This window comes from Perissodus microlepis, chromosome 6, assembly GCF_051167445.1.
Source record: "Perissodus microlepis isolate ML-2025 ecotype Zambia chromosome 6, ASM5116744v1, whole genome shotgun sequence".
NCBI classification, from domain to species: Eukaryota; Metazoa; Chordata; class Actinopteri; order Cichliformes; family Cichlidae; genus Perissodus; species Perissodus microlepis.
The window spans coordinates 29,906,717-29,919,977 of NC_140466.1; the positions used below are offsets into that span (position 1 = coordinate 29,906,717).

General features: G+C 39.9%; 1 protein-coding gene across 2 annotated transcripts in view; it reads right to left on the reverse strand.

The window, feature by feature from the left end:
• Nucleotides 1-13,261, reverse strand: part of LOC146385906 (protein ELFN1-like) — a 127,712-nt gene that overhangs the window by 26,177 nt on the left and 88,274 nt on the right. The gene's annotated exons all lie outside the window — the stretch shown is intronic.

Below are 13,261 nucleotides of genomic sequence, written 5' to 3' on the forward strand. Positions count from 1 at the left end.
TGAACAGCCAGATCCATCTTCCAGGTCATGTATCACATCTTTGCTGAAGGAAATCTGCTTGAAATGGTCAGATACAAGGACTAAACTAAAAATGTGTGGAAAAAGTAGCTAAAGCCCAAAAGAAAATGACCTTCAGAAGACCTGGAGAACTATTGCTCAAGACCACATAAAAAATTACAAGAAAGTCTGGCTACTTGGAAGCAAAATATAAAGAAATGACAGATCTAACCGCTCTCATTTAGTCGTTATTCCTCTTGCTTATATTGGCCGTTGTTGCTGTTGCTACACTTTCTTTGCCACTTTTTCCTACACTCTCAAAATAACCTTGTTCAAAATCTCTCTTGCCCAATGACCACTCTGCCAGTTTAAGCCAACCTGCCCCTTTTCCCTGTTCTTTAAATCCACTGCGATCTGTCACTGTGCATTTCAGGCTCTCTGTTGGTACATTTGGACTGTTCAGGCTGGATGTGTGTCATCCAAACTCTGATCCAAAGTCTTTACCTCAACACCACCATCCAAGCCTTCCAAACGATCCCTCCTTATTAAAATGGTATATTGTCAATATTTTACAAGAGGCTCGATGACAAAATGAGAATATAATATTGTGTAACTGAACATACTTTTAAGCAAAGCTTCATCTGCTCTCAGCACAAAAAGTCTTGTTTCACTGGAACTCTAAATTTCATGCAAATATAATTTTACTTTCTTGATATAAAGAGGCACAGTTCCTCCTTCATTTTATCAACAATAAATGCCTTTATAGAGTTGTTTGTAAATGCTGGCTAATCACCCTTAGTTTGTGTATGTGGGGATATACCCACATACACAATGCTAAGTGCCCAGAGTGAGGGACAAAAACAATATCCATGTGCAAAGGATTTGAAAATGAAAGTGCATGACCCAAATTGGGACTGATGGTCTGTTGCCCTGCTACAATTTGTCTGGCTTATTTCCAAACACTGTTGTTATTTGCTCAGACTTGGCAGTAGTTCGTAATTCTTCAAAAAAAGGGAAAGTCAGCAAATGCAGATGCCGTGAACAAAGTGGATTATGTATTATGATTAAAGTCTCTGGGTCCACCTGTCACAGGATATTGTTGTGGGCCAAATGCTGGTAAAATTAATTATAGATTTAAAGTAGTGCAATTCTGCAGAAAAAAAAAAACCAGGAAGCTAGCTTCTGAAAGAAGGTCATTTTTTTTCTTTTCTTGGATGATATCTGTTCAGCGAGAGGCATTCGGGATCTCAAGACTCTTCTTTGGTACTAAACACATGAAAACAACATGACTTATCAAGATGACAGTGCACTTGGGTTGATTTGATAAGTAGCTATTGGCTCACCAAGACACACTAAGTGGATAACAGGCAAAGGTGAAAACTTTCTCTGCTTTAAAGAAGAAGAAAAAAGCGGTGCGCTGCAATAATTCACCTGGTGCAGATGATAGGATTTAACAGCAGAAGTGCTGGGGGCAACTTTGCTGATTTTATTTATCCGTCCTAAACTCAGTAAGACTTTCTCTGTTTTGTGACTGTAAGATTGCAGTCCAGGTCCTGCAATTTGGCTTCAATATTGGATCTTAACAATTTCGTCCCACCTTTTTTTGTCATAATGCACCTCCATCAACTTTGCCCCGGAGCTCGGACACAGCCGCTGCAGCTGCCGTCTCTGCCTCGCTGCCATTAACTCATCTGTAATCTTTAGTGCTTGGTCCAAAGTTGCAGTAAACAGTTTTGCTTGCTTGCAACTTGGAGTTTTATTATCCAGTAATCATGTAACACATTGCCAGTAAACTGCACACAGCTGGACGATAAATTCTCTGCCGAGCTTTCACTCGACAGAGTTTGCACTTTTTTTTCCACCTTTTCTATCTAAAACAGCTGTTTTGTTTGAACCCCTGGTACATTAATAAGATCTTCAGGTTACCATGTAATAAAGAAGGTCACAATTACTGAACATAGTGAACCTTCAGTTGTTATTTAACAATCTCAGCTGGATCGATTGCTCAAATACTTAGCTGTTGCACTTTAAACAGGATACAAAGTGACAACAGCACTGATATGTGTATCACGTTTCCCGCTGATACAGACACAGATCAAATCATCTGTGTCGCATCTGGTTTGCCCGTGTTTTTTTTTTTTTTTGGTTGTTGTTTCCTCTAATGTTGCTCTACTTTGTCATCCTGGCTGATGAAATGTTTGTAGTTTTACATAAAAAGCCCATGCTTGGCTTCTTTGACAGTGCAATCAAACATTTTTAAACTCTCAGATCAAGAAAATTCCAGCAGCATCCTTCATCAGCTCTGCTGGGTGCTTTAAATTCAGTCTTGTCTCAAGTATGAAGCGGTTCGTCTTTCTTAAAATTCGAATAGTGCATCGCTGCCCGGTCTGGACTAAACTGCTGCTGAAATTTCCAAAGCAAATCTGCAGGACAGTCTCAATGGCACAACAGCACAATGGATCAAATACTCTGTCTCTGTGTGTAAGAATAAACATGTGGTTAAACAGAGCTTAATTTGAACAATCTGAACTCATTCGAGAAAGTTAAATCACCTGGAAACATCTCATATTTCCTATAAGTTTACTTACTCTTGATTGATAACTTAATTGATTTGATCAGACTGACTGACATATCTTCCTAGTAACCATCCTCAGATTCTGAAGATGTTTCTAGAAGGTATTTTGATGTAAACACTGCAGACCTGCCACTGAGGTACAGCCTGTTCATACTGAATGGTATTTGTGATTGTTTTGAACGAATTAGGTTTATCCTGGCACATTTTCAAAGTCTGAGCCCTGTCCCTGCTTTTTCTTTTTACCGTTGTGTCTTCTAGTGTGTGCCACTGTGTGTCTCTCTCTGTCCATGTGTGCTTTCCTTGTCACTTTTTGCAAGGATAGTTTATGAAAAACCAACCTGTGATTTGTTGCATATTTCTGCTAACACACAAACAGACAGGGAAACAGAGAGAAAATATCCCATTTATAGTCTTCTAGTTCCTGTCCCCCACAGCTTGATGCCTCCACTGCCGTGTTTGACTGTAGGGGTGGTATTAATGAGGTGATGCTCAGCGCCTAGTTTCCTCCAAACATGCCGCTGGAAATTGCGGCCAAATGGTTGAATCATCATTTCATCAGACCAATGGATTTCCCCTTCTAGTTGTCGTTCAGGTGGCCTCTGGCAAAACTCCCAGCATGTTGTGATGTGCCTGTTAGTGAGGAATAAGGTCCATCTGGCCACTCCACCATTAAGGTATAATTGGTGCTGCACTGAAGACTGTCCTTGTAGAAGGTTCTCCTATAGCCAACAAGGAACTACAGTATGGCTCTCATCCATCCCTTATTACTCATTTTGACTGGGTTTTCAGTTTGACTGTTGGTTGCTTCACACTTCTTATGTTCAAAGTAACTTTGTTTGAAATTCCTTGTATCGATCCCCAGATCTGTGCCTTGACACAGTCATGTCTTGCAGGCCTATGGACTGCTGACTTGACCTAACAGCTCTCATGATAATGTTCAATATTTTATCCACCCTTAGGAACCCAGAGTTTTTAGGTTTTTTTCTCCTGTACATCACCACAGTGGATTTTAGGTCAAACACTCACCATGTGGCAGACTTTCAACTTTAATTCAAAGGGTTTAATCAAAGTACTGCATGAACTGTTCATGAATTAAAGCCATTTTTGTACACGTCCCACATTTCAGAGGCTCAAAAATAATTGGACAATTGACTGATAAAATAGATTCATGGCCAAGTGAGGCCTGTTCCTTCAGTAGATCACAGCAAATTAGGCAAATACAAGATCTGGAGTTGATTCAAAGAGTTGAATTTGGAGCTCTGGTAGTCACGAAACTGTTCATCAAACAATTTTCCTGTTACTTTCGATCCTCTGAGAATGAGGGACTGGATATAAATCTGGCTGTAATTCCAAAACGTTTTTTTTTATTATTATTATTATTTTAAAGCATAAAGCATTATTTTTGAACTAAAGCCAAAAGTCTGGATTTCAACCATATCTTGATTGTTTAACTTAAAATCCACTGTGGTGATACACAGAGACAAAAACTACAAAAACGATGTCATTTTCCAAACATACTCCCAAGAACCCAGCTATAGTATTTGAGGTTACATAACTGTAGTATTAAATACACCATATCTGTTCTTTAATATATGTGTGAAATACTTCCTGTAGGCACTGGAAGGTGCTGTCACAATAAAAGGGGTCGAATTAACACAGAATTCATTGTTATCAGTTTCAGTATTTCATTCCATACATAGAGTGAGTGATTGTTGGGTGTGCAACCAACACAGAGTGATTGTGGACAGTTCATCAGCTTGATGGTGATGACACTACAGGGAGGTAAAAAATACTGATTTGTTGAAAAGTTGGCTTGAATTGGAAAAGGAGTGACAGCACGCTGACAGGTATAAAACATTCATCAAAGCACATCAATGCAATTCAATTCATTTCAATTCAGTTTTATTTATATAGCGCCAAATCACAACAACAGTCGCCTCAAGGTGCTTTATATTGCAAGGTAGACCCCACAATAATACATACAGAGAAAAACCCAACAATCACATGACCTCCTATGAGCAAGCACTTTGGCAACAGTGGGAAGGAAAAACTCCCTTTTAACAGGAAGAAACCTCCAGCAGAACCAGGCTCAGCCAGGGGCGGGGCCATCTGCAGCAACCAATTGGGGTGAGAGAAGGAAGGATAAAAGCCAATGGCTGCAGTTAACATTTTTATTGGCTTCTTACTCTCACTTAATAATGAAGAAGTGTTACGTATGATCTCCGTGAGTAGCTATGCTAAAGGAACAAAAGTAGTGCGACCACAAACAAAAGTTGCCAATGTCCCCTGGTGACAATACACAGCTACAACACGTAGACGATAATCTGCAAAGCTCCATGTAGGAGCGCTGCCATAACCGCGCCAGTCACTTAAGCTGCTTGAACAAACATCTTACTGGGGCTGGGAGGGATCCGTCTATTTCTGTTTTTTGAAAAATCTATACACGCCTCAGTTTCTGGCACGAAAAACATTGAGGATAAAAACTGGAATTTCTTATTTCATCTGTTTCATGAATTTGTTGATGCTCTCACTAAGTGCGAGTGAGAATCGGCGAGTGCCTGCTTTGTAAATGTGTGTCTGGATAATGGAGAGTCCAGTGATTGATGGAAAGGTTAATCATTCTAGACAGATGGTATGTGCTGCTAAATCAGCATGAGGTGAAGTCAGTGAGTGTGTACATGTGTGCGTGTATATCAAGGCGTTCATGTCCGCTTAAGCTGTAATGAGCCCGGTTTTCTCTGTGAGGGAAGGAGGACCGGGCCATTCAGGCATCATGGGAACCAGCAGCCTCATTATTTTCAGAGAACGTAGACAAGGAGAAAACAGCGTATTTATTTCCTAGCTTGTGTGTGGGAAGGTGTTTGGCGACTGAAAACATAAAGCAAGCCGAGTTCAACAGCTCATTGCACCAGAGCTTCATAGAAATCTACAGTAACGCTACTAAGGTTACTTCATAGAAACTGTGAATCCAGACGTGTGATTGGAATGACCTGATATGAAGAGGTCGAGTGCATCTGTGCGTGTGTGTGTGTAATGAATCCGATGAGGCTCATGCAACCTTTTTGTCTAGACCTCATAAAGATCTGTTGACCCAAGCTGACTTTCACGCTAACACATGCACACTTTCACTGCACACCTTGCTGATTAGCTGAGACATGCTCAATGCAGCTGCAACATTTCCATGCCTTTCATACATAAAACATGGCTTCTGTGTAAACAGAATACCTTCACATGAGTAAACTAAAGCACAGCCTCCCCCGACGTGAGTGCACACACGAACGCATTCACACACACGCTTGAAAGGATGGAGGCAGCGGCAGGCCATAGCTAGGAGCTAGGGCAATGTGATAAATGTGTTTGTACGTCTCATATAGGCTCAAGAATGTGGATACACACAGTGGAGGCGAGGAAGGAGAGGGAAGGAGGAGGAGGAGGAGTGAGTGGGTGGCCGAAGGAGGTTGTGAATGAGGAGAGAAAAGCAAAAGATTTTTGTCATCTCAGTCACAACTTGAGGGTGATATTTTATTAATGTTGCTAATATCAATATTACTACTGCCAATAATATATTAAAGACTAGAATGATTTATTAACACCATAACAAGACAGCAATCAAATTACTCAGTGACAGTAGACTGTTGAGGTCAGGCAATGATAACACCCGGATAATTGCAATATGGTCTTCTTGAGCTATTCAGTGACAGAATGGAAAGTTTGAAGATCGATATTTCAAACAAAACAACCAAAACAACTGAGACGTCATTCTCTGCTGCCGCTCTTTAAATGCTTTGTGGAGAATCGCATGCTCTACGCGGTTTGACAGACATCTCCGAGGTGCCGCATCAGAGCTTCATTTCCATGGCTCCACTCAGGCACAAATAATCAGTTTGACCAGTGTCACATTTCAACACTGCTTCCTTCTTTGTTATGCCAACCTCCTCACATTCTCTGTATTATGCTACTGCCGTCGAATACTTGGCAGAGGTGCTCATATTAAAAGGTCCTTTCAGCACCAATCAGATGCATTGAAATGCCTGCTGCTCTTTTTATATCTCTGTTGAACATGAAGTACAGCCGTAAAATTAGAGGCTACCGAGTGCGCAAACTACCAAAAAGAGACGGAGAATATTTCAGACAAATGATCAGACAAGAAAGGAAAAAAAAACAAGAAAAGAAAAAGGTGCTGTTTATAAAACTCGCTTGGATCTACGCTTTTATTTCCAATGACCAACTGTTTGTTTTATTTTGCTCATACTTCAACAAAAAGCATTTATTCATTGTAAAAACAATAAAACAAAAGCAAAAAGGTTGGTATAAATCCCAGACAGAGGTCAAAGTTCACATCATATTTTTTATAGAATAATAACTTCATGAAAATCTGGCTGTAACCTTTGCGGTGTAACATTTTCCACAAAACATAAAACACTACAGCAAATTTTTCAAAGCTGAGTGTAACCAATTCATCTAACTACACTCACATACACTGATGGCAAACCAGGGTAGTGGATACAGCTGGGCAACAAGAAACAAGTGACGACAATCAAGACAGGAATGAACTGAACTAAAAAATAAAATGGAGAACACAAGATGAAGATGAAGACTGAATTCTTTTTTATTGGAGTGCATCATGTTATAACAAAGTTCACCTTTGCTCACCTTCAACGTGTAGCTATTTCAGCACAGAACTGACCTGTAACTCACACACAATGATGGAAAGCATACAATAAATCCAAGTACAAATCTGAGGCACAACCAAGCAAATCATGGTCTGAATGCTTACCCAAGAGGAGCATTGTAGACTTTCTATAGGGTTCCTCTTATTACTCTTTTTGTCGTATTTATTTATTTATTTATTTTACAATATTATTCCCATTATTGTCTGTGTGTGTATTGTGTTGGAGTGGGCAGGGGGTGAAGGCCAGGTTGGTGAAAGGAGAAGAAGAACGAGGAACAGAAAAAGAAAAAGGGGGTTGAGGGTGAAGCCAACAGACATAAACACAGTGTTTGTCATGAGCATCATGTCATTACATGCTAACAGGGGGCAGGAAGGACAAAAACATGGCATGATACACTAATAACGCTAAAAATGTATTTTTATTGATTTATTTAAGCAGCACTAAATTAAACTAGTCCTATGATGATCATTTCCATATTTTCTTTATGTTTCCCACTAAAAGTATCTTTGCATGATTCACGATTCAAAATAATTGAAGCTGCCCACTTCAGCTTCTGTCTGGAACAAGCTGTTTCAGCTCCTTTCCTCTTAAGTTTCTTTCTTCTGACTGGCTGCCCTTCAACAAACAAAAGGTTTGGTGGGGTAGCAGGTGGGTGGTGCTGCTGTGCACACACAGACCACACTGAGCATATCCTCTCAGTGACGTTATACAAAGACAAGAAAAAAGTGTCCCACACTGTTAGGAACAGTGCAATTTTGTTTTATGGTGATTACCTGCACATATGCTAACCTCCTTAGTTAAAATGTTGCACACATGACTTCAGACACCTATCAGCAGACTCACAAGAGGCTTATCACATGTAGCACACAGGAGGAGAAAGTCAGCTTCATGCACATTTTTAGTGGAAATACTAATTTAGTCAAGACCGCTGTCCTTTTAGAGCCACTGTGATGACCACTCACTCACTGTAAATACACAGAACCTGTACCAGAGCTGCTCTCACATCAGAACAGCTGGACATAAGTAGGTGAGATAATATTTGCTTGTCGCATGCAGTTCCATCAGGTAATGTCTAGAAAAGTTCAGGGTAATATATATACACCATGTGTGAAAACTTGAGATTGCACTGAAAGAACATTTTTTCTGAGCCAAGAAATAAATATTGTAGTTATTGTTGCTTTAGGCTGAGATTTTTCCCACCAGTCATCTAATGTATATAAAACTGAGCATATGGTTTTTGCTCTGGCAGGCCTCAAGTTCAAGCTCAGCTGCAAATCCGTGAATATCAGCTGATGTCGGTGCCAGCCAGCATTATCTGATGGTTCACCTGTTGCTCGTCTAAGCATCCAACTGGCAAACATCTTATGAGGCATCCTGTTCAAAATGGTTCAACCTGCCTCCCAGCTCCTCCTTTTCATGTTATTTCTCCATTTATCAGTCATGTCTGTTATTATTGATGCCATCTCTGTTCTGTGAGGGAATCTTGTTGCTTTGATTTGACATTCCACATTTCCACATCGCTTGTAAAATCTTTTCTATACTGTAGCTAGTATTGTTTTAACTTTGGAATATTCAATTTTAATTTAACATGACACTCGAGTGCCTTAGTTTTACTTACCTTCACTTATTTTTTTCTATAGAGTTTCTATCTTTAATATTAATACTTTAAGCGAGCATCAGTAGTCTGACTCTGACATGTGCATTGAAGGGCAGGGAGGTCCGGATGCGGATGGATTAACAGTTTAGGTTTGACTGAAATGGTCCTGACGTGAACGCTTTTAGAATAAAAAGAATTTGCCCAAATCACTGAAACACTCGACTGGATGAAGAGCAAAGTTTCACTACATCAATATTCATGTGGTGAAACATCACTGGGCACTTTTACAAATCTATTCCAAATGAAGTACCATGCATTTGTGTCTGCTATCACAGGATCTACCTCTCAAACATCATTTGATGCTTGAAATGAGCTCTTTCTTTCCAGCCTCCTCACCTGCCTTCCTCATCACAGGAACAGAAATGTGCGCGGTATATTTTTGGTTCCCTCTTCCGCAGACAGGTATTGTTTCGGATTCGTGACAAACGTAGAGTCGGGCTCTAAAGCGATGATGAGGGATTATTCTATTACTCATTTTTCCTCTCTGAAATAATGTACACGGGAATATTTAATATGGCTTTGGCTGCTGGGTGGAAAGCATCTGACTAGACTGCAGATTTACAGCGAGGTTCTGACCATTTTGCATAATCCCAGGAGACATCTGTCTGTGTGAGTCCCACCTAGTACATTTCACATTTGAAGAATTTAAATGAGGCGCTTAAGGAGCAGACACACAAACAGACTTTTCTAAACACATACAGGCAAAGATGCTAATTTCCAACAGATAATCGGCTGTTCGCGGATAATCTCTGTTGCCCTAAAGCATGTACGCACTTTAAACCAGATTTTAATTCAAAAATAAACCATAACTGTTTAAGGTGTGTGTCTTTCTGCGCGTGTGAGTGCACAGAGTAAATCCCGAGCCAAAATCTTTCCAGCTGCACTGCTGTTTATCTGTGTATCACTCACTTTATGGTATTTGTTCGCTGGTTTTTCCTTGTTTGCAGAACTCAGTGGATAAGAAGCACTTCTGTCTCAAGTTATGCCAGCCCTCCAAACACACACACGCACGCACACACACGTTCGCAAGTCAGTTGTTACACTCTGTCCCTCTTCCTTGTCCTTGTAGTTCTTATAAATACAAATTACACGTCCTCATCCTCTTTGATTCCTTTTGTTAAGGTTTTGTGTTCCTCGCGTGTCCCGTCGCTAGACGATAGTCTGTCACATCTCGGAGGTGTCTGTGCACATGCGGCGTAGATGTGTGGGCCCGTATTAAAGTGGGAAGAAGTTATGTGGCTGATTCTGATCTTCTTTCAAGTGTCAGCCGGCTCTGCATCAACTTCCCTCCGCCTGTCTTTTACTATGTATGCCTCTCTTTCTACACCTGTCACCGCCATGCAACAGAGACAAATGAGCCTCACGGATGGTGACAGGATCTTTTCAAAACATTTTCCATCACCCTCATGTGTTTCTGTTTTTGCTTAACTTTCTGAAATAAACACATTTACTATTACATAAACAACACTACCAATGAGATAATTGGCAGTGCCCATTGCACCGTTTCTTCTCTCTCTCTGTCCCTCTGGACCAGATTTTATGAGATTTCTGTAGCATTGCACAAAAAGCTGCTGTTCTTTGGCTTCACAGAATAATCTTTCTCTCAGCACATATTGGACGGCTGAATTTGTTCAAAGCAGCTGATTTTGGGAGCTCACGCACAGAAGAACGTAGGCTGTGGAATCAATTATAGGGCTAGTTATTAAAACAGCTAAATAACTGACCTTTAGTGAACTCAGCAAGTCTCCGCTGGGGTTCGAATCAAGAGAAAATGCAAGAGGTGGAACTTTTAATGAATTAATTCAGGTGTGTGACCTGACTGGGTAATTAGGAAAGCAAACAGGAGATTAGGCGAGTAATTCAGATGGTATTGAAGCAATAGATCAACAAGAGAGAAACTAAATATCATTATTCTCTCACACAAAGGATCTAAATTCAATTGTCTAATTCAAGCCTGTATGCACTGTTGCATCAAGCATATGCAAACAGCGGCCGCATCACGTCGCTGCAGTTAAAATGCTTCTACGTGTTATTTTGTTCATCCTTGTCATATCTGGTCTTTCCCTGTGTTTGGAGATTTTTGTATTTCGGTTTATTGGGTTCTTTTGTATTATCTTAGTGTTTATGTGTTCTTTGTTTGTGACTATAGGCTCAGGTACGATTCCTGTTTTGACTTTATTTTTCTTCCTTGTACTTTGTGTTTATTCTTGTTTACTTATATCCTTAAATCCTTGGTTTCTTTTACTTAATTCAGCTGCTAGTCTCATCTTTCTTTCTCATTTTTCTGTGTTCTCTACTTTATTAGTTCATTCCTGTGTCAGCGTTCCTTGAATGAGTTAGAGTTGTTCATTTCCTGTCTTGATTGTCACTAGTTTTTTCTTGTTACAAAGCTGTATGGATTGCCATCAGTGTGTGTGTGCGCGCATATGTCCACATGTTCACAAGTATTTTCTTTTGCCTGTTTTTTCTATACGTATTTACTAGGGGTGCAACGATACTCGTATCGATATTGAACCGTTCGATACAGTGCTTTCGGTTCGGTACGCATATGTATCGAACAATACAAAATTTTTTATTTATTTTATCAACTTTTCTTCTGACGATGCTGTCTGTGTTGAGCGCTCAGTGGATCTGCGTTCAACTACTCCGCCTAGGCTGCACTGTCGAGTGCAGATCCACTGAGCGCAGCGCAAGCTAGCGAGACAGAAGTTAAGCTCTCCTTGCAACATGGCAAATTGAACCTCCCCCACCCTCATTCAGATCTGGCCTTTGGAACTATTTTGGTTTTCATGTGACGTATGACCCTGAAGGTAAGCGCGTCATGGACAAAAGTAAAACAGTATGTCGGATGTGCCACGCAATGCTCAATTACATGGGTGGGAAGTAGTGCGTTAGTGCAGTTTGCTCGTTAACGTGTTGACACCGTCCAGCCCCACGCACGGGGCGATCCGCGGTAACTCGTTAGCGGTGATTTGCCGCGTTATGGTGTTAATGTCATTTTAACGAGATTAATGCTGACAGCACTAGTGGGAACACAACGTCATTTAGACAGCCGTTAGCACATGATTCTCCTTATGGGGACCTGATATGTTTAATATGCTGCTGAGAATATAGCCCAGAAGAAGCGTATAGTATAGCTTTTATTTTGGAAAGAGACATTTCTCTGTAATAAACTCTCTTTTCCAAAGATGAGTGATTCCTCGATCAGATAGATTTTTTTTTTTTTTATTACTTTATTGTTTCAGCAACATTAAATTTAAAAACTGTACGTTTGAGTTAAAATATATATTTATAATTTTAATAAATGACAAATTAAAAAGGCATGAAAATTTTTTTGTATCGAAAAAATATCGAACCGTGACACCAAAGTATCGAACTGAACCGAACCGTGAATTTTGTGTATCTTTGCACCCATAGTATTTACCTTAGGTATTTTTTTTAAAGTTTCTGTAAAATGATTTTCAGAAGCTCTGTTTATGTGTCTGGATGAAGAGAAACTGAGATTTTGTCCTGCAGTATCAAAGTTGTTTGCATCTTTCGTTGATGTCGGATTGTGCACTGATTTATTACTTGTAATCTTCTGATTTATACCAGCAGCTGTTGATTTTGCATGCTCTTAACAGCACTTGACATTATGTTTTTCTTTTTCATCTGGACTACGTGGAGCTTTAACTCAGCAGAAATGTGTTTACAGGGGTAAGTACAGAAAGACGTTTTCCCATAAACTTCTACAAGACTATCGTCATCTGGTGGCCTTCAGATTTCCAGATTGGCTTTATTTTTCCTTCTACGGTGCATTCCTGATGTGTTCCTAATGTTTGGATAACCTTGTTCTGATATGTTTTGCATTTGAGTTTTTCATTGGACTGTGTTAAATTATTTATTTTGTTCATTTTTTATTTATGGACTTTGACAATTAGTTGTTTTTAACCCTGCCACCAGGATCTGGGTCCTGTCCCCTTCAAATAAAACAATCCTGTGTGAAAACAGTTGCACAATCATGACGATTCTGTATTGATGGTGCTGCAACAGCATCAGTGTTGCTAAAGCAACATGTCTGCAACTGACCAGTCACGTTGCCATGTTGTCTGGGATATTTTGACTTCAAGACACTTTGGCAGTAACACTTTTAATACTGTGTTCAACAAATGATTTTGTCCTACATTTAACCAAAGGAAAGTAAAAAACTCAAAAAAAAAAGTCTTAATCAGCTGAAGTCAAATCATATCAAAATTAGAAAGCAACACTGATATGTATTTGACTCATCCAGCATTACCTCTAGTCTGCACAGACTGTTTTGCTCTTTATCTCACCTCACTTCCTGAACCTTTCTGCTTAAAAGCCAGGAGGCCTGTAAGA